Source organism: Tiliqua scincoides, chromosome 6 (assembly GCF_035046505.1).
Source record: "Tiliqua scincoides isolate rTilSci1 chromosome 6, rTilSci1.hap2, whole genome shotgun sequence".
NCBI classification, from domain to species: Eukaryota; Metazoa; Chordata; class Lepidosauria; order Squamata; family Scincidae; genus Tiliqua; species Tiliqua scincoides.
In genome coordinates, this window is record NC_089826.1 from 6,272,868 (window position 1) to 6,298,473 (window position 25,606).

At 48.6% G+C, this 25,606-nt stretch overlaps 2 pseudogenes; both read left to right on the top strand.

Moving 5' to 3' along the window:
• Positions 1–3,542: 3,542 nt before the first annotated feature.
• LOC136656268 (5S ribosomal RNA) lies at positions 3,543–3,660 on the top strand (annotated as a pseudogene).
• Positions 3,661–22,667: 19,007 nt separating this feature from the next.
• Positions 22,668–22,787, top strand: LOC136656206 (5S ribosomal RNA; annotated as a pseudogene).
• Positions 22,788–25,606: the final 2,819 nt, after the last annotated feature.

Below are 25,606 nucleotides of genomic sequence, written 5' to 3' on the forward strand. Positions count from 1 at the left end.
GTCACTCACAGCACGGGGTGACACATTCATATTTCACAATCACCAACATGTCTTTTCGTGTGTGTGTGTGTGTGTGTGTGTGTGTGTGTGTGTGTGTGTGTGTGTGTGTGTCTTGATGACGCTGTCAAAATTTAGAAGCCATTGGAGCGCTTGCTACTGAAGATCATTTGCTGAAGGGTCCAGTCATTTGGGCTGAGAAGCACAGAAAGGAAGGCTTCAAGTGTTAATAATCTTTCCAAGAATGTTGCTGTCACCATAACACAGACAAGCCACATGTTCAACAGAATCATATGGAAGAAGCTGCTGTGCTGGACTGCCTGTGGAGGATCACACTTTTGAATGCTCCCCCATGCAAAAACAACAACAAAAATTCCTTCCTTGCATGTAGAAAACTAGCAACTCAGGGGAAAGTGTATCACCTAACCAGAGGTTCCCTGGTTAACCTGGTGTGTGTTGTAATACTTTAGGGCACCACAGAACACTCACAAGGGTGCCCTGGGATGTTCCCAGTAGGTCCTCCCACCTGTTTCCCTGGGTGCCACCACCTTGGATCTCATGAAATATCACAAGACCCAAGAGGGCAGCCCCCACATCTCACGTGATGTAGGTGCTGCCATCTTGGCTCACATGAAATCTCAAGAGATTTGGTTGCTGCTGTCTTGTATTGAGATATTTCGCGAGGTCCAAGATGGCAGCACCTGGTGGAGCTGGGAAGAAGAGGCTGTGGGGGTGTTGGGAACCACTGGCCTAACCTATGGTCATCTATCTATCCCTTATTGATCTGTATTTCTTTTATTTCAGTTTAACTGCTCAGTCTTTCTGCTTTTCACCTTTCCTAGGACAGTGTTTCTCAACCAGTGGTATTTGTACTACCAATGGTATTTGTGGTGATGTCTGGTGATATGCACAGGACCCCCAGATCCCAGCTGCCTGGCGTAAGACATGTAATGACACATGACAAAAGCAGTAGGAGGGCTAGGCTTGGCGGGCAGAACGCCAGTGTACACTTTTCACACGCTAAAAAAAGCTCTCCCATCTGCCTTGAGCCTCTTACCAGTGTTTGTTGCATTGCGTCTGGCCTCCCACTCTAGAAGTAACTGGTGATGACATCGTTGCCAGTTACGTCCATTGGTACTTCCAATAGGTGGAGTGTGCAAAGTGGTATGGCGGGGAACAAACATTGAGAAATGCTGCCCTAGGAAGAATATCCTAGGAAGAAAAAGAGAAGTGATAAGTACTTGGTCCAGAAAGGCAACCAGTGGTTCCTACTACCCTGTGTAATTGCTCATCATCCCTTCCAGTGTCCTCAGCCCGTTTTCAGCAGAGCTTCAGAATTCCCCAAAGTCCGGACTTGAGTTATTAACAGTATTTATATACCGCTTTTCAACTAAAAGTTCACAAAGCGGTTTACAGAGAAAAATCAAATCACTAAATGGCTCCCTGTCCCCAAAGGGCTCACAATCTAAAAAGATGCAAATGAATACCAGCAGACAGCCACTAGAACAGACACTGCTGGGGTGAGGTGGGCCAGTTACTCTCCCCCTGCTAAACAGTTACACCTGTCTGCTTCTCACGAAGCGAGAGTAACATGTAGCCCGGCTCCATGTGGGGTTCCCGAGGAAGCTGAAATGCACTGGGCTCATTTTTAATTGACCCAATCAGGCTACAAAATAATAGTTCCTTCGGGCAATCGCTTTAACAGGGCAGCCGTAGTAATCATTCATACCCGTGACTAGAAAGAAACGGCCACGGAGGAGCCACCATTTCAAATACAATTGTAAGAAAGCAGTTCTGGTACTATAAATCAGCCCCCCTTCCCCAAGAGGTGTTGTCAGGTTGCTTGTTAAATTAGGCCCAACCATTTCATTCTTCTCAAAGCAAAAGCAGATTCAGTGGCTTATAACTTTCCCATTTTTATTACCAGGTAGAAATTTGCCACCATATGTGACTTGGTCAAAGAACCTGCTTTGTCTTTCATAGATCTATCTATCTATCTATCTATCTATCTATCTATCTATCTATCTATCTATCTATCTATCTATCTATCTATCTATCTATCTAGAGAGAGAGAGAGAGAGAGAGAGAGAGAGAGAGAGAGAGAGAGAGAGAATGGGAAACCATATATATAGTAAGGAAAGCTCTTTCCTTCCTCCACCCCTGAAAAAAAAGATAATCTGAAATTGTTTTTCTCTCCCACCAAGACTCTATTATCAAATGTAAAAAAAAAAGCACAACACAATCCCTCTCTCAATCAGAGACATGTCACCGGTCTTGTTGAAATGTGTTTACTGTCCCTTGAAATTGCACCCTAATCCTGCTATGGTAGGTAGAACCCATTTTCCATCCCTTGTAGAGAGAGAAAAAGCTGCAAAGTGCCTAAAACGCCAGTAAAAAGTGCAAGATGCTGCTCTCCATGAGAACATATGGGCCCAAGCCCAGAGATTTCCAACATTTTCCTTCTCAGGGCATCTCTATGGTCTTCATAAGAACATAAGAACAGCCCCACTGGGCCATAGGCCCATCTAGTCCAGCTTCCTGTATCTCACAGCGGCCCACCAAATGCCCCGGGGAGCACACCAGAGTCTTCACCTCTGCTGATGTCACTTCCACCTTCCAGTAGACCAGCCTTTCTCAAACTGTGGGTTGGGACCCACTAGGTGGGTTGCGAGCCAATTTCAGGTGGGTCCCCATTCGTTTCAATGTTTTATTTTTAATGTTATTAGACTTGATGCTACCATAGGATGTGACTGCATTTGGGGAAATGTTACAGATCTGAGCTTTTAACAAGCTACTATGTTTATTCTTTTAACAATGACAGTCAATGGGACTTACTCCCGGGTAAGTGTAGGTAGCACTGCAGCCTAGGATTGTTAAAAATTTTTCCTGCTTGTTGACATCACTTCTGGTCATGACATCACTGCCGGTGGGTCCTGACAGATTCTCATTCTAAAAAGTGAGTCCTGGTGCTAAACGCGTGAGAACCACTGCAGCAGACTCTTCCGGGCAGTATTTATTTATTTATTTTTAGGATTTATACCCTACCTTTCTCCCACACCAAAGAGGACTCAGGGTGGCTAACAATATCAACATAAAATAAAACAGTGTATATTAAAAACAATTAAAACATTAAAAACAATGTTTGGGATGCAATGGGGCGTGCTGTAGCATCGCTAGGGGGTGCGGGCAGAAACTAGTGATGTGCATAGGGTGGGGGGGTGATACAACTACTGACCAAAATTTTTAAAATCCTGGTATTTTGGAATCATACCATCATGTCATATATCATTCGATGCGCAATTTCATGCAGAATGCAATGAAGCAAACCCCATTGAAATATCTCTCTTCTATCAAATGTTATAGCCCAAAAACCAGTGGGGCGGAGCAATGGTACATCACACGCCCACCGCCCAAGGTGTTGCCCCACCCACTGCACGGGAAGAGGTCCATCATGGGGGTGATATGCTGGTCTCTCACAGCAGGTGATGCAAACCCTAGTGATGCCACAGTATGAGGCACCTTCCTATGTCCCTATACCATGGGACAGTGCAGCAACTGTTACCCTGCATGTGCCCGATCTCGTCTGATCTCGGAAGCTAAGCAGGGTCAGGCCTGGTTAGTACTTGGATGGGAGACCGCCTGGGAATACTGGGTGCTGTAGTCTTATACCATAGTCTTTCCAGACTGAAGGTTGCCAATCATATATTAATACCATGGGCAGTGGCTGTTTCACTCCCAGCAAGATTCTGATCTTGGACACGAACCAAGAAGAAAAAAATGCATTTATAAGTTGGTTTGGGGGGAGGGGAGCAGAGGATATGCAAAGCAAGGTTCAGTTGCCCCCCTCACCTCCACTTCCACCTTCCACACACACAATTCCTTTTAGGGATTCAGCTGCGAGCCCCTGACACACCAATTTGCTACTTTCATGTCGGGCTTGTCCCTAAATGAGGCTTTATAAATGATTCCCTTCTGAACAATGGGGTGAACACCAGAGCATTATGATAATACTGCAGGCATCCAGAAGCGAAAAGCCAATTGCTTATCGCACGGTCGGTATTTTCTGCAAACCCTTTTCAACACTGCTTACACTGTGAAAATTGGTGTTTGCGGACAGCAGTTCCCTGCCGTGCTCCGTATTAAGTACTGTGTACTTGCCCTGGCGCTGGCAGGCTGCATTATATCTCTCCTCCATGTCATTTGTGGAACACTCTGTAGAGTGTAGCAAATCTTCTCTCCAGCAGATTTAGGATGCAATCCTAAACCGCTTTCCAGCGCCGACTTAAGGGCAATAAAGCTCCAAGGTGGGGGAACAAACATTTCCTTACTCTGAGGAGGCCTCCGTGAGTGCCACCCAACTTCAGGATGCCATTGTCCCATTGGCATAGCTATGCCAGTGCTGGAACGTTGGTTAGGATTTGGGCCTTCCAACTTCAGGATGCCATTGTCCCATTGGCACAGCTATGCCAGTGCTGGAAAGTTGGCTAGCATTTGGGCCTTCCAACTTCAGGATGCCATTGTCCCATTGGCATAGCTATGCCAGTGCTGGAAAGTTGGCTAGGATTTGGGCCTTAAATTCTTTTACAACGACCCAAAGTTAAAAATCCAAGTAGGGGCATTTCCTGAGCGCTGTTCTCCGCTGTTTTGTTGAAAGCTAAATGACTCACGGTCCAAAGAGCTGAGCAGATGAATAAAATTGATCTTGACTCCAGGTTGATCTTGGCTCCAATAGAATTGGGACCAAAGTCAACTTTGGTATGAACCGGGCCATTTTAATGACGACAATGAAGAATGCAGCGTATCTTGCAGGAGATCATAATTCAATACTATTTCAAGACTGAGGTGAAGAAACCCCCTTGGGATGAGGGAGGAGGAAGGCAGCCTTGCCACCTCTGTGGTAGATTACCACTTGTCTTTGGTAATACGGTAGATTCCACCATATTAAAACCTGAGTGGGAAAAGTAATTCAGAACCTTGTTAGACAGTGAGGCTTCCTAGGCTCACAGAAGGCTAAGCATCCATTAATTTGAATATCCATGGATTCTGAGCCCATGGCTTGAAGGCCCCAGAGGGAAGTGCCTTACATCTGGGAGGTCTTCTGGGGCAAGGAGCTGTAGCGTGCAACCTCCTTGCACCCCAGAAGGCCTCCCAGATGTGATTGGAAGGCACTTGCAGCTTGCTGGCGTGAAGTGCCTTCCAGAAGTATCCAGGAAGAGCATCCGAGGAAGCTGGAAGACCATGCGGAGGTACCTGGGAGACAACGCGTCATCATCAGTATTTATATCCTGCTTTTCAACAAAACGTCACAAAGCAGTTTAGAGACAAAGTCAAATAATTAAATGGCTCCCTGTCCCCAAAGGGCTCACCATCTAAAAAGATACAGAAGAACACCAGCAAACAGAAAAGCCACTAGAAAAGACACTGCGCTGGGGTGAAGAGGGAAATTACTGTCTCTCTTCTGAACATAAGAGCAAACACCACTTGCAAAAGTGTCTCTTGCCCAGTTAGCATGGCCCTCAGGTAAGAGTAATTATAGTGCTGCATGGGCCCTCCACAGATTTCATTACCTGCAGAATTTGGTACTCTCGGGGATGGTCCTGGAACAGATCCCTCACAGATACTGAGGACCCATGTCTTGTCACAGCTCCTCCCCACTGGGCCTCGTGCCTGCTTAAGGCTGACTAGTTTCCCTTGGTTGACTCACCAGTGCAGCAAGCAAAAGTCAGAGTCAGTTCCCAGTCCAACCAGTCAAAGGTGCCAAGTCAGAGTCCAGATCCAATATGCCGAGTCACAGTCCAAGGTCAGTTTGCAGGTAAGCCAGTCCAATCAGTCAAAGGTGCCAAGTCAGAGTCCAGAGCCAATAAGCCAAGTCACACTCCAAGGTAGGTCGGTAGGTCAGTCAGTCAGGTCTCGTCTCGTCTCATCCCATCCCGTCCCGTCCCGTCCCGTCCCGTCTCCGTCTCCGTCTCCGTCTCCTCCAACATACACTCCTTCTACAACCCACACCACTAGTTCCTCCAGGTGCTGTTTATATGCTCCCAGGTTCACTCCAGCCTCTAGTGGCTGCAGCTGTGCAGCACACCTCCAGCTACCACCTGGGTTTTAACCCTGCATTTACTTAGAGCAAGGGGCACTGTGGACACCACACCCTATCTCCTCGGCGATATCTTCCGCGATGTCACCACAACCCGCTGTACCCATTTTTCTTTGAGGTGTTACAGGCCTCAAGCATATATTTGGGGCCAAGCCTGGCAATCTTCACTGGCCTTTCTTCATGGAATGCACCCCAATTTATTCTACGTATGTTGGAATTATTATTATTATTTTTTTGTTCCTGTGTCTGTTGACCAGTCAAGATGGCCAGGTTCTGACCCAGCATCCCTGCCAAGAAGCATTGTTCTTCTGCAAAGCGAGCTGGGAGCAGACCCTGGTCAACAGACCTGTGCGACATTTGCAAGCGATCTTCCTCGCCTCGTCCGTTGGCTCCTATTAGAAGCCATCATTTCCTAATGACAAACCGAGGCTATTCCTGGGAGTCAATTGGAGAGTCTTCATAACCCAGCACTATCGGCCGCAATAAATATGAGAAGAGGCCCCCTTCTCCCCCTCCTCTGTTCTCCCCTCCCTTTGAATTACTGATTGAGTGTCCCCGATTTTGAAGGCAGCTCTGAGGTATGGATTTTTCCTTTCATCACCATCTCTCAGCCAGCTGCATCAGTCATTAAGCTGTCCTCGAGATCTGTTACCCAGGTATGACTGCCAGGGATATATCATAACCTGGGGTGAGTTGTGATGGAGTATAAATCGATGGTACGGCCCAGGCCTTCGGAACCCAAATGAACCAACATTGACTGTTATTGGCTTCAGCAAGAAAAACATAAAAGACCAGATCAGCTCTGGCCTAAATCTGTTGTGGAAAGAAATTTTTCCTTTAAAACAAGGCATGTATGTGTGTGTGTGGGAGGGGGGGGAGACACTTACTTATTTTCTATGTAAGCAGTGGCGTAGCTAGAGGGGGTGCAAAGCACTAAGTTTTGAGGGAGCCTCCCTGCACCATGCAAGTGGCCCCTCCCCCTCTCCTTTGGAGTCATTTCAGGTGGTGGGAGCAAAATGGAGGCAAACGCTCCAAAGGGGAGGGGCCACTTGCACGCTGCGGTGAGGCTCCCTGCAAAACATAGCGCTTTGCACCCCCTCTAGCTATGCCACTGTCCATAAGCCACACTTTTGGACTTGTTTCCAAACCTTCCATTTGTGGAGTCTGGCTCTCGTTTCTCAATGGCTAATGGAGGCAGTCCGCCTTCGCTCAAACACACGCTTTTCTCCCAAAGTACTAAGGCCTGCACAGTCTGTGCGCCCCACTAAGGTGAACACATCCCAGCAACCATGCATCATGGCCTACTGAGATGCTCAAAATCCATCCCTGGTTTTTTGGTTCCAAATAGGGAGCAGGAGAAGATTTAGCCAGCTCTTGGTCTGCAGGCATACCTGGTGAGTTCGCACCTGATGATTTCAACTATAGCAAGTCTGCTGCACATGTACCTAGGATCACCAAAGCACTAGCTGGGTGCACAGGATGCACTTTTCATTTGTTATGAAACAAATGTAACAGAGCTCCAAACAGTGGCCCAGGCCATTTGGTTCATGCAGAGCTCTGCATTCATTTTGGCCTGGGGGTTTACCTCGAGCACAGAGGAATTGTTTCCTCTTAAAATACGAGATTAACAGCCCAATCCTAACAGAAGTCCAGCGCTGTGACAGTGTTGTAGCTAGAGGGGGTGCATAAGAACATCAGAACAGCCCCACTGGATCAGGCCATAGGCCCATCTAGTCCAGCTTCCTGTATCTCACAGCGGTCCCCAAATGCCCCGGGGAGCACACCAGATAACAAGAGACCTCATCCTAGTGCCCTCCCTTGCATCTGGCCTTCTGACATAGCCCATTTCTAAAATCAGGAGATTGCACATACACATCGTGGCTTGTACCCCGTAATGGATTTTTCCTCCAGAAACTTGTCCAATCCCCTTTTAAAGGCGCCCAGGCCAGATGCCGTCACCACATCCTGTGGCAAGGTGTTCCACAGACCAACCACATGCTGAGTAAAGAAATATTTTCTTTTGTCTGTCCTAACTCTCCCAACACTCAATTTTAGTGGGTGTCCCCTGGTTGTGGTGTTATGTGAGAGTGTAAAGAGCATCTCCCTATCCACTCTGTCCATCCCCTGCATAATTTTGGATGTCTCAATCATGTCCCCCCTCAGGCATCTCTTTTCTAGGCTAAAGAGGCCCAGACGCCGTAGCCTTTCCTCATAAGGAAGGTGCCCAGCCCCGTAATCATCTTAGTCGCTCTCTTTTGCACCTTTTCCATTTCCACTATGTCTTTTTTGAGATGCGGTGACCATCTCCAGCTGTGGCCTTGCCATCGATTTGTACAACGGCATTATAATATTAGCCGTTTTGTTCTCAATACCTTTCCTAATGATCCCAAGCATAGAATTGGTGCAAAGTGCTAAGTTTTGCAGGGAGCCCTCACCGCGGCCCTCAAGGGGCCCCTTGAGCCCTCGGAAGCCATTGCAGCCCGTGGGAGCAAAACAAACACAAATTGAAGCCAAATCTTCCTGAGTGCTGCTGGAAACAGAAGCTGAACTAGGCAGTGGCGTAGCTAGAAGGGATGCAAAGCACTAAGTTTTGCAGGGAGACTCACCACAATGTGCAAGTGGCCCTCTCCTTCAGAGCCATTCTGGGCAGTGGCAGCAAAACAGAGGTGCACACCTGGCTCTGAAGGGGAGGGGCCGCTTGCACGCCATGGTGAGACCCCCTGCAAAACTTAAGGCCTTGCACTCCCTCTAGCTATGCCACTGACTGCCTGTGGTTTCCTAAGTAGTAGAGACCTCTGATACTTCAGAAGATACACAGGATTGAGAAACCATTTGTTTGTGCACGCCCCAATGAACATTTGAGGCAACTTGGGCTGCGAGAAAGGGCCACTTTATTACCAAGTAACATCTCGGTCATGTCGTGAGAATGGCTGATGGCCGAATTCCAAAGGATCTCCTCTATGGAGAACTCGTGCAAGGAAAGCGCCCTACAGGTAGACCACAGCTGCGATACAAGGACATCTGCAAGAGGGATCTGAAGGCCTTAGGAGTGGACCTCAACAGGTGGGAAACCCTGGCCTCTGAGCGGCCCGCTTGGAGGCAGGCTGTGCAGCATGGCCTTTCCCAGTTTGAAGAGACACTTGGCCAACAGTCTGAGGCAAAGAGGCAAAGAAGGAAGGCCCACAGCCAGGGAGACAGACGAGGGACAGACTGCACTTGCTCCTGGTGTGGAAGGGATTGTCACTCCCGAATTGGCCTTTTCAGCCACCCTAGACGCTGTTCCAGAACCACCTTTCAGAGCGCGATAGCAGAGTCTCTCAAGACTGAAGGTTGCCAACAACCAACATATTATAGGAGAGGCAGAGAGAGACCTGCAGATACAGGGGCAGCAAAGCAGCTGTGGTGTGGAGGCTGGACCCTCGGAAGGCACCAGAATTGTATTTGTCTCCCGGGAAGGGCATGCACCCGACTCCAAGCCAGGCCCCATTGCAACGGCGCAGCTTATCCAGGTCTTCACCCCGTGAAGGGGTGAGGCAGCCGGACTACAAGTGCCGCTGGGCCCCTGAGGACTGAAAGTGGGTTTGCCCTGCCTAAGCGCCCGAAGGTGCACCCCAAAGTCCAGCTCGCACCTTCCACCCCGCACCACCTGCCATAAAGTGACCAAGGATAGTAGAAAGGGAAACCCCTTAACCCCTGGCAGTCTAGGGTAGGCGAAAAAACTGCCTGCTGCCGGCCAATCTTGGCAGACAACAAAAAGTTCCTACCCAGCCCCAAATGGCGACCAGTAAAAACTTCGACTGCTCTAGGGACGGGCGGGTGGGTGTCAACACCATGGCCATGTGCAAAAGCGGGCCAGGCGCTGGTGCCCTAAGAACCCTCTGGGCCCGCCCAGCTCCCAGTCCCTGTCCAATCCCCTCTCAGGGGGTGAGGCTCTTGTGTTCCCGGCCGGCAAAACAAAGCTCCGATCCCGCTTCATGCTTTGCGGGATCGGCAAAGTCAACTATTTCTCTTGGAACCTTAATTGCCTCTGCTCCTACCTGGTTGGCAACCTTCAGTCTCGAAAGACTATGGTATAAGCCTACAGCACCTGGTATTCCCAAGCAGTCTCCCATCCAAGTACTAACCAGGCCTGACCCTGCTTAGCTTCCAAGATCAGACGAGATCAGGCATGTGCAGGGTACATATCCTACAGTTTTCTGCTCCTACATGCTCCCTGATAGTAGCAGACTGGCTGAGTGGTGAAATTGACCATAGGAAAAGGGTCATCTGCTGATTTCTCCACTTGCTAGGACCCCAGAACCTCCTTTTTCAACAGCTTTAAGGTAAAACAAAACACCCAGGAGATGACATGTCATCTGGGCCTTGCTGGCAGAATTCTGGACTTTTAAACTCTGACCCTATATACGCTCTAGAAGTCAAGACCGCTCCTGGGAATTGGCTTGAGTCGCAAGGGGGAAGACTCCTTCACCTTTCCGAAAAGGAGATCTATACTTAAAATCAGGAGAACTTTCTGATTCCCACAAGCCTGTGCTGACGCTTTTGCCCTGTGTCCAAATGAGTTCGCACATCAGATGTGAAACCTTCTTTCCCCCTTTTTTCATGCGCATGTGGAAATGCTAATTCCCACAGCACATCCTTGATTGGACCACTAATGACTTGCAACACAGCTTTCCACCCCGCACCCCTGAATTCCCCCCCAGGGGTCATGAGGCATTAACGCGATCTATTTTCTTCTTCTCAGACTCAAAGAGCAAAAACAGCATGGAGCAAGTGACGCTTAATGAGGGAGAGGCTATTAGCTGCCTGAGATGCTGACCTTAAGTGACAAGAAGGAAGATAGAGCAAGAAGAGAAGAGGCTCTTAATTCAGTGTGGAGAATGATTGTGACATGGCAGCTGAACCCTGGACATCCAGGTGCCAAGAGCACCAGAAGTTCTCATTTCCAACTCCTAACTTTTTTTTTTTTTTCAAATTTTCTTGTGCATGGCTGAGGATGGAACATGATCAAGACCAGCACAAAAATGCTGCTGCAACCAGCAGCTTTGGAGTTCATCCAATGTGACTGGAATTGATTTCACATCACTGCTTAATAGGGAAGAAACCACCGTGTCAACGGCCACCTGAGAGGCAACCTTGAACTTTACACGAAGTTGATAAGCGGGAGAAAAAGTTTTGCGTTGGCCTGTAGTAGAAAAGCGCAAGATCCCTCAAGGAGACAGGGTGTGGGGTCAACAGTGGCCCCTTGCTTTGATGGGTCTGGGAAGCATGGGGTTAACACCAGGGCCTTAGATTGCAGTGAGAGTGCTGCAAAGCTTCAGCCACTTGGAGGCAACAAGGCCTTCAGGGATAAAAGTAACACCTGGAGAAGGGAGAGGTGGTGGGTGTAGAAGGGCGGAGGTTGAAAGGCTGAAAGAGAAGAAAGAAGGAGCTGGGGGAAAGAGGCTGGATCGATGGGCTAATGGAAAATTTGGACCAAATGGAAACTGCTGGAACAGAGGCTGCTGGAGATGATGGAGACTGGTGTGTGACTGCCGCACCAAAGAGCTGCGGAGAACCAAGGTGTTTACTGTGGTGACTGAAGAAGCTGCTGGTGGGAGAGGAGAGAAAAGAGGACCTCTGCAGGTTGAATAGGTGAGCTACACTGGTGGTGGGTTCCAGCAGTGCTGCAGGGCAGAATTAGGGTGATCGTTGGGGAAAGAACGAGAACTAATTAACTTAAAGTATTAAGTTCTATAGGCACTATAGGTTCTATAAGTTGTATAGGCAAAGCGTGTAACGGGAATTTGGCTAAACAGTACTGGAGGGGGAGAGAGAATCATTCTGAGACAAATCCCACAGAAAGCAATGGGATGGCTCACTTCCTGTTACTTGGCTCCGGCTGTCTCCCCACCCCTATTCTTCCCCCTCCTTGCCCATTTTTATCCCCTCTCCACTCACCCCCCCCCATCCCTGCCAGTGCCTTACATGGTCTAGTGGGCATCACAGGAACTGGCAATGGTTGCCACCTGCTGTTTTACAACAATGTAAGGCTCTTCTGCTGTCATAAATCCTTCCCCCTGACAGCCCAGTCCTGGTTAGGATTGGGCTGTCAATCTGTTATATTGCTGGGTACTTGGGCAACAATGTTTCTGAGTTAAGGAGTGGAGAGCTTATACTGTCAGTGTTGTTCCTAAGAACATAAGAACAGCCCCACTGGATCAGGCCATAGGCCCATCTAGTCCAGCTTCCTGTATCTCACAGCGGCCCACCAAATGCCCCAGGGAGCACACCAGATAACAAGAGACCTGCAAGGCTTCTGGGAATTGTAGTTTAAGAACGTAAGAACAGCCCCACTGGATCAGGCCATAGGCCCATCTAGTCCAGCTTCCTGTATCTCACAGCGGCCCACCAGATGCCCAGGGAGCACACCAGACAACAAGAGACCTGCAAGGCTTCCTGGGAATTGTAGTTTAAGAACATAAGAACAGCCCCACTGGATCAGGCCATAGGCCCATCTAGTCAGCTTCCTGTATCTCACAGCGGCCCACCAAATGCCCCAGGGAGCACACCAGACAACAAGAGACCTGCAAGGCCTCCTAGGAATTGTAGTTAAGAACATAAGAACAGCCCCACTGCATCAGGCCATAGGCCCATCTAGTCCAGCTTCCTGTATCTCACAGCGGCCCACCAAATGCCCCAGGGAGCACACCAGATAACAAGAGACCTCATCCTGGTGCCCTCCCTTGCATCTGACATAGCCCATTTCTAAAATCAGGAAGTGGCGCATACACATCATGGCTTGTAAACCGTAATGGATTTTTCCTCCAGAAACTTGTCCAATTCCCTTTTAAAGGCGTCCAGGCCAGATTCCATCACCACATCCTGTGGCAAGGAGTTCCACAGACCAACCACATGTTGAGTAAAAAAATAACGTAGTAAGGTAAATAATGAGTAAAGTAAATAATGTAGTAAGTTCACCATGTAGTAAGGGTATTTATTCACCTCATAATGAATGGAAAACACTAATTTAGGGACTATTCAGTTACTTTCCATTCATTATGAAATTAATGGGCAGTTATACATACATACAATGATATACAAATACATACATACAATGGGCGGGGAACACCAAATGGGTTCATTTAGATAGCCTGTTGAGTTTTTGCAATTTTTTGGGGGGGAGGGGGGATCTATAGTGCTTTTTCATTTGTTATTAATGTAATGCTCACCCCATTTATGGATAGAGGATTAAAGTCTTTCTAAACACAATGGGCTTACTTCTGAGTAAAGTGGGAAAAAAAACCACCGTTCTCAAACACCTCTATTTATGGAACACACTTTGAATACCCTTAAGTGCTCCATTGATTCTAATGAGGTTCCCATCCAGTTGCTACTTTTGGTGACACATCCAGCAGTTGTATTCCGGACGCAAAACTGGAAAATCAATGTGTCTGGGAGAGCGAATCCCGAGTAACTTACTGCTATGTGGTAGGGAGAACTTTAGCTGATGATACTTACTGGCTTTGCAGTGCTAAACCAGGCAGAGTAACCACTGTTTTAATCTTATTTTCTCCAACACCACTTTGTATTTTATTTTGCTTTTTACGTAGACATACAATTTTACATGTAAAATTGAGGGTCAGAAAAACTTTCCCCCAAAAAAATTTATGGTGGTTTTATGTGAATTTGGGGTCAGTTTTGCCTCGTCATGTCTAGTTTTGGAGATAAAGCACAGCCTCGTTAGTGAATGGTTCAAGCATGAATGGAAGCTTGAATCATTCTCTAACAAGTTATGTCGTATCTCTGAAACTAGACATGGTAGGGCAAAACTGAGGCCAATTTTGGAACCAGCACTCCACTTATACCCAAGAATGGGTTTAACTTTTAAGACAGCAAAATGTGTGCTGGCCTGAGTTACAGAGATTGCTATATGGCCAATAAATATAACCAGAGCAGTTTACAAAGAATGGGAGGAAAATGCAATAAAAACAGCAAGATCTTGAATTTTCTCAATAAATCTATTAAAACTTATGCAATGTTAAGAGGTTAGAGAAAATATTATCTTAACCTGTGATGAAAATACATCTGGGTAGATATCAGGTGAGCCTCCTGGGCAGAAAATTCTACGTAGGGTGCCAACACCATTAAGGCCCTCTCTCCACTACTTGCCTTACCTCCAACAGCAGGGAAACCCAGAAGAGGGTCTCTGAAGGTTATCTCTATGCAATTAAAGGCACAGCTCTGGTGCTTGAAATCACCCTAGTACAGTGATTTTCAATCTTTTTCATCTCATGGCACACTGACAAGGTACTAAAATTGTCAAGGCACACTATCAGTGTTTTGACAATTGACAAGGCACACTGTGCTGTTGGTGGAGAGCTCACATCCCCATTGGCCCTACTAACAAATGACCCTCCCCTAAACTGTTGCGGCACACCAGAGTGCCACGGCACAGTGGCTGAAAATGGCTTCCCTAGAAAATATTACCGTCACTTTTCTATTTCTTGGCCATGGTCCCCAAAGTTATTTTAACAACTTCTGTGGGCCTTTGAAACAATGCCAGTAATTGATTGCCTTAAATAATGAGAGTGCAGTTAAAGATAAGAAACCTCTGGAGAGAAATACCTGACTAAGTAGTGATCAGCAGTAAAGTGGTAGCTTTTTTTTTAGTGTAAATTTGAGTTTCCTCTTTAAAAAGAAAAAGAGAGGTTGGCGGAAGTCAGCGCATAATTACATTATACGCGTGATATGAGAGGGGTGGAGAAATTCATCCACTTACCAAAGCACTCATCTTCCGCTGACCCTGGGGAGAAGCACTCTGCTAATGTTCATTAGCCAAGCAAATGGTATTCAGTAGCCCAGGCGTGACCCTTGATCACAACTCTAGTTGCGCTGCTTATGTTAGAATCAGAATGGTATTCATCTGACTGTACATTCATAATGCCTAAAACTGAGCTGCTTCCAAATTACTTGTAATAGATCTTACAGCTATCTTTTGAATCACTTACCTTCATGGATCGTGGGGCTGCAAAAATTATTCTTTTCACAGTATTTGCAAAACTCCACCTCCAATGCGCATGTGATCTCTCTCTCTCTCTCTCTCTCTCTTTCACATGGTTGGTTGGCAACCTTCAGTCTCGAAAGACTATGGTATAAGCCTACAGCACCTGGTATTCCCAGGCGGTCTCCCATCCAAGCACTAACCAGGCCTGACCCTGCTTAGCTTCCGAGATCATGGTATAAGCCTACAGCACCCGGTATTCCCTGGCGGCCTCCCATCCAAGTACTAACCAGGCCTGACCCTGCTTAGCTTCCGAGATCATGGTATAAGCCTACAGCACCCAGTATTCCCAGGTGGTCTCCCATCCAAGTACTAACCAGGCCTGACCCTGCTTAGCTTCCGAGATCATGGTATAAGCCTACAGCACCCGGTATTCCCAGGCGGTCTCCCATCCAAGTACTAACCAGGCCTGACTCTGCTTAGCTTCCGAGATCATTGTATAAGCCTACAGCACCCGGTATTCCCAGGCGGTCCCAGGCGGTCTCCCATCCAAGTACTAACCAGGCTTGACCCTGCTTAGCTTCCAAGATCAGGCATCTGCACACACAGAGACCCCTTACTACCATTCCTTTTCAGAACAGCATTCAAGAAACAGAAAACTTAGGAATAAATACTGTGTGGAACTTAACTGTAAGAATTCTATTCATCACCGCCCAATCCAGCCCAAGTTAGATGGTGGCTGGAAGGCAACTTGGGATATTTTTCCCCTTACTCCATGTAGCACTCCAGCCATCCCATGGGACTACGCAGATCTGTGCCAGTGAAATCGCTCGTGCAAATCCATATAAGGCTGGCCAGGAACGGGGGTAAGTATATGTCCTACTGCAGCAGATCCCACCCCCTCCCAGTCCATTCTGGCCAGCGCAGGGGGTGGGAGAGGATGGCGGGAGGGCATTCTGGGGAGGAAGTATTTCTGGATGGGGAAGGTGGACTGAGAGGCAGATCAACAGATCTCTCCCGTCCAGAAATGCTCCCTCCAACCACCAGAATGCCCTCCTGCCACCCTCTCCCACCCCCTGTGCCAACCAGAACAGGCCAGCACAAACTTACCCCCTTTGGCCACGGATCCTGTTACCCTGCAGATGCCCCATCTCATCTGATCCTGGAAGCTAAGCAGGGTCAGGCCTGGTTAGTACTTGGATGGGAGACCGCCTGGGAATAGCGGGTGCTGTAGGCTTATACCATGATCTCGGAAGCTAAGCAGGGTCAGGCCTGGTTAGTACTTGGATGGGAGACCGCCTGGGAATACCGGGTGCTGTAGGCTTATCCCATGATCTCGGAAGCTAAGCAGGGTCAGCCCTGGTTAGTACTTGGATGGGAGACCGCCTGGGAATACGGGTGCTGTAGGCTTATGCCATGATCTCGGAAGCTAAGCAGGGTCAGGCCTGGTTAGTACTTGGATGGGAGACCGCCTGGGAATACCGGGTGCTGTAGGCTTATGCCATGATCTCGGAAGCTAAGCAGGGTCAGCCCTGGTTAGTACTTGGATGGGAGACCGCCTGGGAATACTGGGGGCTGTAGGCTTCTACCATGATCTCGGAAGCTAAGCAGGGTCAGGCCTGGTTAGTACTTGGATGGGAGACCGCCTGGGAATAGCGGGTGCTGTAGGCTTATACCATGATCTCGGAAGCTAAGCAGAGTCAGGCCTGGTTAGTATTTGGATGGGAGACCGCCTGGGAATACCAGGTGCTGTAGGCTTACACCATAGTCTTTCGAGACTGAAGGTTGCCAACCATCTCCCTATACTGAACACTATCTCCCGATCTTGTCTGATCTTGGAAGTTAAGCAGGTTCAGGCCTGGTTAGTACTTGGATAGGAGACCGCCTGGGAATACCAGGTGCTGTAGGCTTATACCATGATCTCGGAAGCTAAGCAGGGTCAGCCCTGGTTAGTACTTGGATGGGAGACCGCCTGGGAATACCGGGTGCTGTAGGCTTATACCATAGTCTTTCGAGACTGAAGGTTGCCAACCAACCATGCACTGGACCAGCTGGCTCTAGAGGAGGCTCCAACATGCTCTTTCCAACCTTTTTCATCTCATGGCACACTGACAAGCTGCTAAAATTGTCAAGGCACACCATCCATTTTTTTTTGTTTTTTTTATCACCGACAAGGCACACCATGCTGCTCAAATCCCCCTACTAATAAAATGACCCTCCCCAAACTCCCGCGACACAGCTGCGGACCATCAATGGCACACCAGTGTGCCACAGCACCGTGGTTGAAAATTGTCCAGGGGATGGACAGAGTGGATAGGGAGATGCTCTTTACACTCTCACATAACACCAGAACCAGGGGACAGCCACTAAAATTGAGTGTTGGGCGAGTTAGGACAGACAAAAGAAAATATTTCTTTACTCAGCGCGTGGTCGGTCTGTGGAACTCCTTGCCACAGGATGTGGTGATGGCGTCTAGCCTAGACGCCTTTAAAAGGGGATTGGACAAGTTTCTGGAGGAAAAATCCATTATGGGTTACAAGCCATGATGCGTATGCGCAACCTCCTGATTTTAGAAATGGGTTATGTCAGAATGCCAGATGCAAGGGAGGGCACCAGGATGAGGTCTCTTGTTATCTGGTGTGCTCCCTGGGGCATTTGGTGGGCCGCTGTGAGATGCAGGAAGCTGGACTAGATGGGCCTATGGCCTGATCCAGTGGGGCTGTTCTTATGTTCTTAACTACAATTCCCAGGAAGCCTTGCAGGTCTCTTGTTACCAGGTGTGCTCCCTGGGGCATTTGGTGGGCCGCTGTGAGATACAGGAAGCTGGACTAGATGGGCCTCTGGCCTGATCCAGTGGGGCTGTTCTTATGTTCTTATGCTGCTCTAAGGCATGTTCGTGACACTCCTGGGCCAGCGCAAGGGGCCTGCACCGGGCTAGGACAACATTAGTTCCTGAGCAGAGGATTGCTTCAGAAAACCAAAATGACAATTTGAACTTGTGGCTTTGTGTCTCGGGCAGAACCCCTAATTTGAACTTGCCGCTTTGTGGCTAAGTTTTTGAATCCCCACCCTTAACACCAAAACGTTCGTAGGTAAACACTTGTTGCGGTCTTATCTACGACTTGAAAATGAAATCATAAATCCACACTGTCCGTCCCGCTTCCTCGTCCAGTTGTATGAATAGTGGATGTCACTAGCTTATGAGAGCAAAAGCCTAATGCAATTGTGCATCAGGTACAAATAACCATGACCAATACGAGGAATAGCTGGCCTCTGTTTGTTTCCATAGATGATGTGTAACAACTTCTCCACGAGGTATTTGCAGCTTGGCAGGCATTCATTTATCGCTAAGCCATTCTTCCCAGGAAGCTGAATTTACGGCATGATAGTAGCCATAGTTCAACAACAACAGTATTTATATACCGCTTTTCAACAAAAAGTTCACAAAGCGGTTTACAGAGAAAATCAAATATCTAATGGCTCCCTGTCCCGAAAGGGTTCACAATCTAAAAAGATGCAACACCACGTTAATCCCTGGTAATTGCTGTGAATTTGGGGGGATTCATGCTTTCCACGTGTGAGAAATGCAATTCTTTGGATAATAATAATAATAATAACTTTATTTCTACCCCGCCTTTCTCCCCGAAGGGACTCAAGGCGGCTTACAACATATTAAAAACAATTTAAAAACAAATAAAAACATATTAACACATACTAAAAACAGCAGTCAGAGTAAAAAAAATAGGTAAAAAGAGCATAGAGCAGCAGCAAGTCATAAAAGAATCAGGCTTGTAAAAAATATTAAAAGATGTTAAAAAGATGTTAAAAGGCCAAGAACTCAGAAGGCCTGTTTAAACAGAAGGGTCTTCAGGCCTTGCCGAAAGGTCTCAAGAGAGGGAGCCATTCTTAAGTCAAGGGGAAGGGAGTTCCATAGCGTTGGTGCCACTACTGAGAAGGCCCTATTTCTTGCAGCCGCCCCACGTACCTCCCTAGGCGGCGGCACTTGTAAAAAGGCCTTCTCTGATGACCTGAGAGGGCGAGCCGGATTGTACAGGAGCAGGCGATCTCTAAGATACCCTGGTCCAGAGCAGTATAGGGCTTTAAAGGTCAATACCAGCACCTTGAATTGGGCCCGGAAACGAATGGGCAGCCAGTGCAGCCGCTGGAGAAGCGGACTGACAGAGTCGAACCGCCTACCTCCAGTAACCACACGGGCCGCCGCATTCTGCACTAGTTGCAGTTTCTGAACCATCTTCAAGGGCAGCCCCACATAGAGCGCGTTACAGTAATCTAATCTCGATCTCACCGAGGCATGGATCACCGTGGCCAGGTCTGCACGATCCAAGTATGGCCGCAGCTGGCGCACCAGCCGAAGCTGAGCGAAGGCCCCCCTTGCCACAGCCGCCACCTGGGAATCCAGGAGCAGCTGCGAGTCCAGGTGGACCCCCAAGCTGCGGACCTGCTCCTTCAGAGGGAGTGCAACCCCATTCAGCGCAAGCCGATAGTCCAGCACCTGCATCGAGGATTTCCGAACCAGGAGAGCCTCTGTCTTATCCGGATTTAATTTCAGCTTGTTAGCCCCCATCCAGATCCTCACTGCCTCCAGACAGCGCTCCAGGTCCTCAACCGCCACCCTGGAGTCTGGAGGAAAGGAGAGATAGAGCTGGGTGTCATCAGCATATTGATGGCACCCCACTCCAAACCCCTCAGCCTCAATGGTACAATAATAAATCAGATTTCTGTCCCTCTACCACCTAAAATGAGGCAGGGGTGTTTTTGCCCCTTCCTTCCAAGACATGATATTAGAGCTGAAATCCTATGCACACTTTCCTGGGAGTAAGTTCCATTGAACACAATGGGATTTACCACTGAGTAGACATGCCTAGGTTTGTGCTGTAAGAACATAAGAACAGCCCCACTGGATCAGGCCATAGGCCCATCTAGCCCAGCTTCCTGTATCTCACAGCGGCCCAACAAATGCCCCAGGGAGCACACCAGATAACAAGAGACATGCATCCTGGTGCCCTCCCCTGCATCTGGCATTCTCACATACATCATGGCTTGTAACCTGTAATGGACTTTTCCTCCAGAAACTTGTCCAATCCCCTTTTAAAGGCATCCAGGCCAGATGCCATCACCACATCCTGTGGCAAGGAGTTCCACATAGGAGGGGTAGCACAGTACGTAGCGCTGTCTCCACAATGCCCCGTGTAAGCGACCTTTCCTACTTGCTCTCAGACTCATTCCGGGAAGCAATCACACCATGAAGGAGCGCTCCTGTGTGTTGTCATCACTGCCCGGAATGGCTCTGGCAGTGAGCAGGAAGGACCGCTGACATGGGGCATCATGGAGCCTGCAGTACTTACCATGTGGCCCCTATTGTAGCCACATTTCTGTGCTGTAAAACTGACTTCCATAGGTAAAGAGCAAGAGGTGTTGTAACAAGGTTCTTTCATTGTTCCAAGGCAAGATCCAGCCTAGGAAGATGGACTGAACACTTTCTTAACCAGGGCAGCAACCACTCCAGAGTTTGAAACATTGAAACTGCAGCCGATGTGGAAGCAGGTCTCTGAGAGCAAAAGTGTACAATTGGCCATGCAGCTCGGTGGGTCCCCACCTGACCCAGCACACCCTTAAAGACAGTAGGAACTGGTACATCAGCGGGTAGTATGAAGAGACTCAGTTCATCAGGGCAACAGCAGAGACTGACAGCCCAATGTAAATGAACGACTGTGCAGGCTCCTGAGTGCGGCAAACATGTTGTAAAGCACAAGGGATGGGAAGAAGGTGGCAGAAGGGAGTTCTAGGGTTGGAAGGGGGCATTCCAGAGAGGAGGGTGAAACGGGGGAAGATCTGGCCCAGGAGCGGGTAGAATCAGCAGCAAAAGTGTATGCCATTTCCTAAGCCCCCTTCAGCACGCTCAGAGCCCTACATGATTCTGCTCAGATTTGCACCAGCTAAATAGCTGGCTCAGATCGGAGTAGCCTCATAGGCCAGGCTGGGGTGTTACACGGGATAAAGGGAAAAATATCCCCTTATCCTGAGATGACCTCCAGCAGCTTCCCAACCTGTGTACGATACAGCGCAGGCCACTGCGGCCTGGCTATATCGGCGCAGGTTAGGCTTGAGCCCTGAATTGTAAAACGTCAACTATTTGGAGATCAATTAGATTGTTCAGTAAAGTTGACTTTTTTCCACATTTCAGTCTCCCGTGACAAGAAGTTTCCAACAGCAAGTATTAGAATAACCCCCTCTGTGCTGCCCTAAATGTCTTGGAGAATGAATAAGATCAATTATCATCTTCATCCCAAATCTAGACATGCTACTATATTCTGTTGAGCAACTGTTACCCTGCACATGCCCGATCTCGTCTGATCTTGGAAGCTAAGCAGAGTCAGGCCTGGTTAGTACTTGGATGGGAGACCGCCCAGGAATACCGGGTGCTGTAGGCTTATACCATGATCATGGAAGCTAAGCAGGGTCAGGCCTGGTTAGTACTTGGATGGGAGACCGCCTGGGAATACCAGGTGCTGTAGGCTTATACCATAGTCTTTCGAGACTGAAGGTTGCCAACCACCCTCGCTTGCCATTCCATGGCAAGATCTAAGCTTTGCTTGACTTCCTCAAAACAGAAGAGTGTGCTGAAGTGTTGCTGAAGACCAAGAGAATGAAGTCGCATGGCTCACACTGGCAAGTACTGCAGGAGCCATTGTGGACAGCAACGTACAGGCAGAGAATGTTGGTGAGTGGAAGGGGCCACTTGCACAGCATTGAGGTGTCTGCAGTACTTGCTGTTTCGCTCCCCCCTTGCTATGCTACTGGTAGAACGTCTTCCATGATTGCTGAGAACTGGCATTTGGAGCCAAGAACCATGAAAACCAGACTACCCATCGAAAGGTCTGGGCCCAGGGGACCGATGTTTAAGTGATGCTGACAACACTCTGCAATGTGGACAAAGTGAAAAGTGATAAAAGCTTTCATAGCAAGAACCAGTGTGGTGGGAGAAGTCAAAGTCAGGCCACATAAGGTCGCACAGCTTGCCACCAACCTTCTCCTCTCCGACCCTGCTTTGCTGTCACTTTGTATCCGTGAATGCGAGTTTGGGACCATTCACACTTTTCAAGGCTCTGTGTCCACATGGAGGAGGGCAGGGGAGATAAAAGGCTGGGCAAGTGTCTCTGTTTTGCTTCCACTGCCCAGAATAGCTCAGAGAGAGAGAGAGAGAGAGAGAGAGAGAAGGGCCGCTCGCACATTGCGGTGAGGAACCCTGAAAAACTTAGCGCTTTGCACCCCCTCTCGCTACGCTACTGCACACAGTCCAAGCATTCCAAGGCACTAATTACTTTGCATACAGTTTTAATACAATTATAGGAGGGGAAAAGAAAGTCCATCCGTGAAAGTAGGCAAAAAAACACAACACATTCCTTAATAAATGATTTAATTGACTTCGTCCATCTAATGAAAGGGAGAGACTCACTAGCCGTGGGATCACAAGAAAAGTTAAGCCAAACTCCTTTACCGAACTGGAATTAATGGATCACTTAATGACAGATGAGAGACCCCTGCCTGAACCAGGTAAACCAGCCTAAAAATTGCCATAGCAGCAACTGTTACCCTGCAGATGCCCGATCTTGTCTGATCTCGGAAGCTAAGCAGGGTCAGGCCTGGTTGGTACTTGGATGGGAGACCGCCTGGGAATACCGGGTGCTGTAGGCTTATACCATGATCTCGGAAGCTAAGCAGGGTCAGGCCTGGTCGGTACTTGGATGGGAGACCGCCTGGGAATACTGGGTGCTGTAGGCTTATACCATGATCTCGGAAGCTAAGCAGGGTCAGGCCTGGTTAGTACTTGGATGGGAGACCGCCTGGGAATACCGGGTGCTGTAGGCTTATACCATAGTCTTTCAAGACTGAAGGTTGCCAACCAAATTGCCATAATCGCCATGCCGGAGTGTGACTTTTTTCACGTGAGCAGCAAGCCGCTGGTGCAACCCCAAAGCCCCCCCCCCCCAAGCCTCCAAGAACTGTGATTAAAGCTGATCAAAAGCCTCTAACTTACACAGAGCCTCAAAGACAATATCGAAACTACAAAGTATTGGGGGAATCTCATTCTCCCAGCACTTCTAAATACAAGCAGCATGGCAGACATTTGTGACGAAAAGCATTGCAAATGAGCGCTCCTGGGTCAGTCCATTGCAGGCTTTGTATTCCATTTGCTGTAGGTCCAAAGTTGCTGGTAGAGAAGCCATTTCTTAAGAGGAGGTAGCATAGCCGGGGGGGTGATCCGTTAATATTACAGGTGCCTCAATGCACCGTGTAAGTGGCCCCTCGCTGGCCAGGCCATTTGGGGCAGCGACAGCAATGCACAGATACTCAGTGAGCACCTGCACATTGCTATTGCTGCCCCAATGGCTCTGAGGGGGCCCAAGAGTGGGGACCCCAATGAGTGGGGGCCAACACTTACATGGCGTGTTGCGGTGCCTATAATACTTAGCGCACCGCCCCCTATCTGGTAAAGAGGGTCTACCTAAAACACCTCCCAAGTCCTAGTTGTGATGTGATGGCCATCTCCAAAGACCTCCCTTCCTTTCCTAGACAGTAGCCCATTTGAGGACAGACTCGTCTGCAGTCTGCACTACAAATGCAAACCTCTCCTGGAAATATTAGGACTTGATTTAGCTTAATGCAAAGAGCTGGCTGGCTCCAATTCTATCCTGTAAGAGCCGCTGGCCTCCTTTTGACGTTATAACTCCACAAACCCATTTTCTAATCCTGCTACAGTATTCAGATTCTGCACAGGAAATTCTAATCCTTGTTAGTGACTACGGAGGAGAGAACGAGGAGGATACAACATCACTGATTAATTGCACAGTAAAAAGGTGAGATTGGGTGGCTCCAGGCAGAAGCATCAATGCTGTTTTCTGTACATTGCAGTCGGTTGGGATTAATGCTGATCTAGAAGCATGTGATTCCCCCCCCCCACACACACACACACACACGCACACAAATTCTAGTGGCTCTTGTTTCAGAGGGTATGCTACCCTCTAGTGCTTACCAAAATGAATTGCAGGGCAACTGCTATTGATCTATACCAGGGGTGTCCAAAGTTTTTGGCAGGAGGGCCACATCATCTCTCTGACACTGTGTCAGGGGCCGGGGGGGGAGGGGGAGAATTAATTTACATTTAAAATTTGAATAAATTTACATAAGTTTACATAAATGAATATATTAAAGATGAACTTATAATAATGAATGAAGGTCTTGCAATAGCTCAAGGCCTATAAAAGGCCTTGCACAAAGCAAGGCTGGCCTTTCCTTTGCTGCCGCTACTGCATCACAGACGTGAAACAGCAAGCAGTGGAGGGAGCCCTCATCCCACAGCTCATGTGCGAGGTCAAATAGTCGCCCTCACTCTGAGAGCAGTTGCGTCGGGCCAGTGAGGGCTCCAACAAATCTCCAGAGGGCCAGAGGCTTGTTGGAGACTGGGGGCTCCCTGAGGGCCGCAAGTGGCCCCAGGGCCGGGGTTTGGGCACCCCTGATGTATACAACAGCCAGGGATAGCCCAAGACTTCCTGACACTGGAGGCAGGCTGCCAAATGCTGCCCTGGTGATGTGTGGACATTCTAGCCCACTACGCTCCTCTCCTCCTCGAGGAGAGTAGTGGGCTAGAACATCCACACATCACCAGGTCAGCATTTGTCAGGAGGTCTTGGGCCGGCCCCGGCTGTTGTATAGATCAATATCAGTATCAATATCATTTCTGCTTTGTTGCCCTCTTCCAATCCAGGGAGTGGGAGGGAGGAGGAGGAGAAGCAGAATTAAGCAGGAGAATGAAAGTGGGTGTCCTCTACCAGCCTGCCACCTGAGGCAACAGCTTCAGTTGGCCTCATGGATGGGCCGGCTCTGATAACAGCGTTAAAGCAAAACATGGGCCTGGGAGAGATGTATAGAGCTTGAGGGTTCAGCATGCCATGCATCCTGGCACCTGTTTCGGACAGATCACCAAACCCTCAAAGTGAATGGAACCCAGGTGCAGTTGGTGCAAAAGTGGAGCAAAAGGAGGTTACCCTCCAAGAGGAACTTAGCAGGCTGTGCACTGATTGGAGGGCTCTTGTGGAGTCACTCTTCCTTTACCCACAGTTTGGGGAAAAAAACACCCGCATCAACAGAAAAATTGACATAAAATGGGTGGGGGGGGAGGAGAGTCAGGTGCCTCTAAAGAAAAGGTAGCATCAGAACTCCAAAGCCTGCTCAAAGCTTGGGGCAGGGGGTGGGGAAGAGGACAAGGATCAGTGCCTGGTACAGTTGTCAGGAAAGGGGCAAAGGCAGGGGAATGATGCAGCAGACAAGATCTAATCCTAGAGAGTCCTGTGGAGCCCATAAGCGCCTTCTCTACATTTGAACACATGTACAAAGAGCTTCCCCTGGGGGCCGGGGATAAGAATAGGACCTCAGTTTGGCTGTACTTGTCGTAAGAGGTGACTAAACAGCCACCGGGTAGATGGGACTCGTCAGCCTGGGAAGGCAGCTCATCT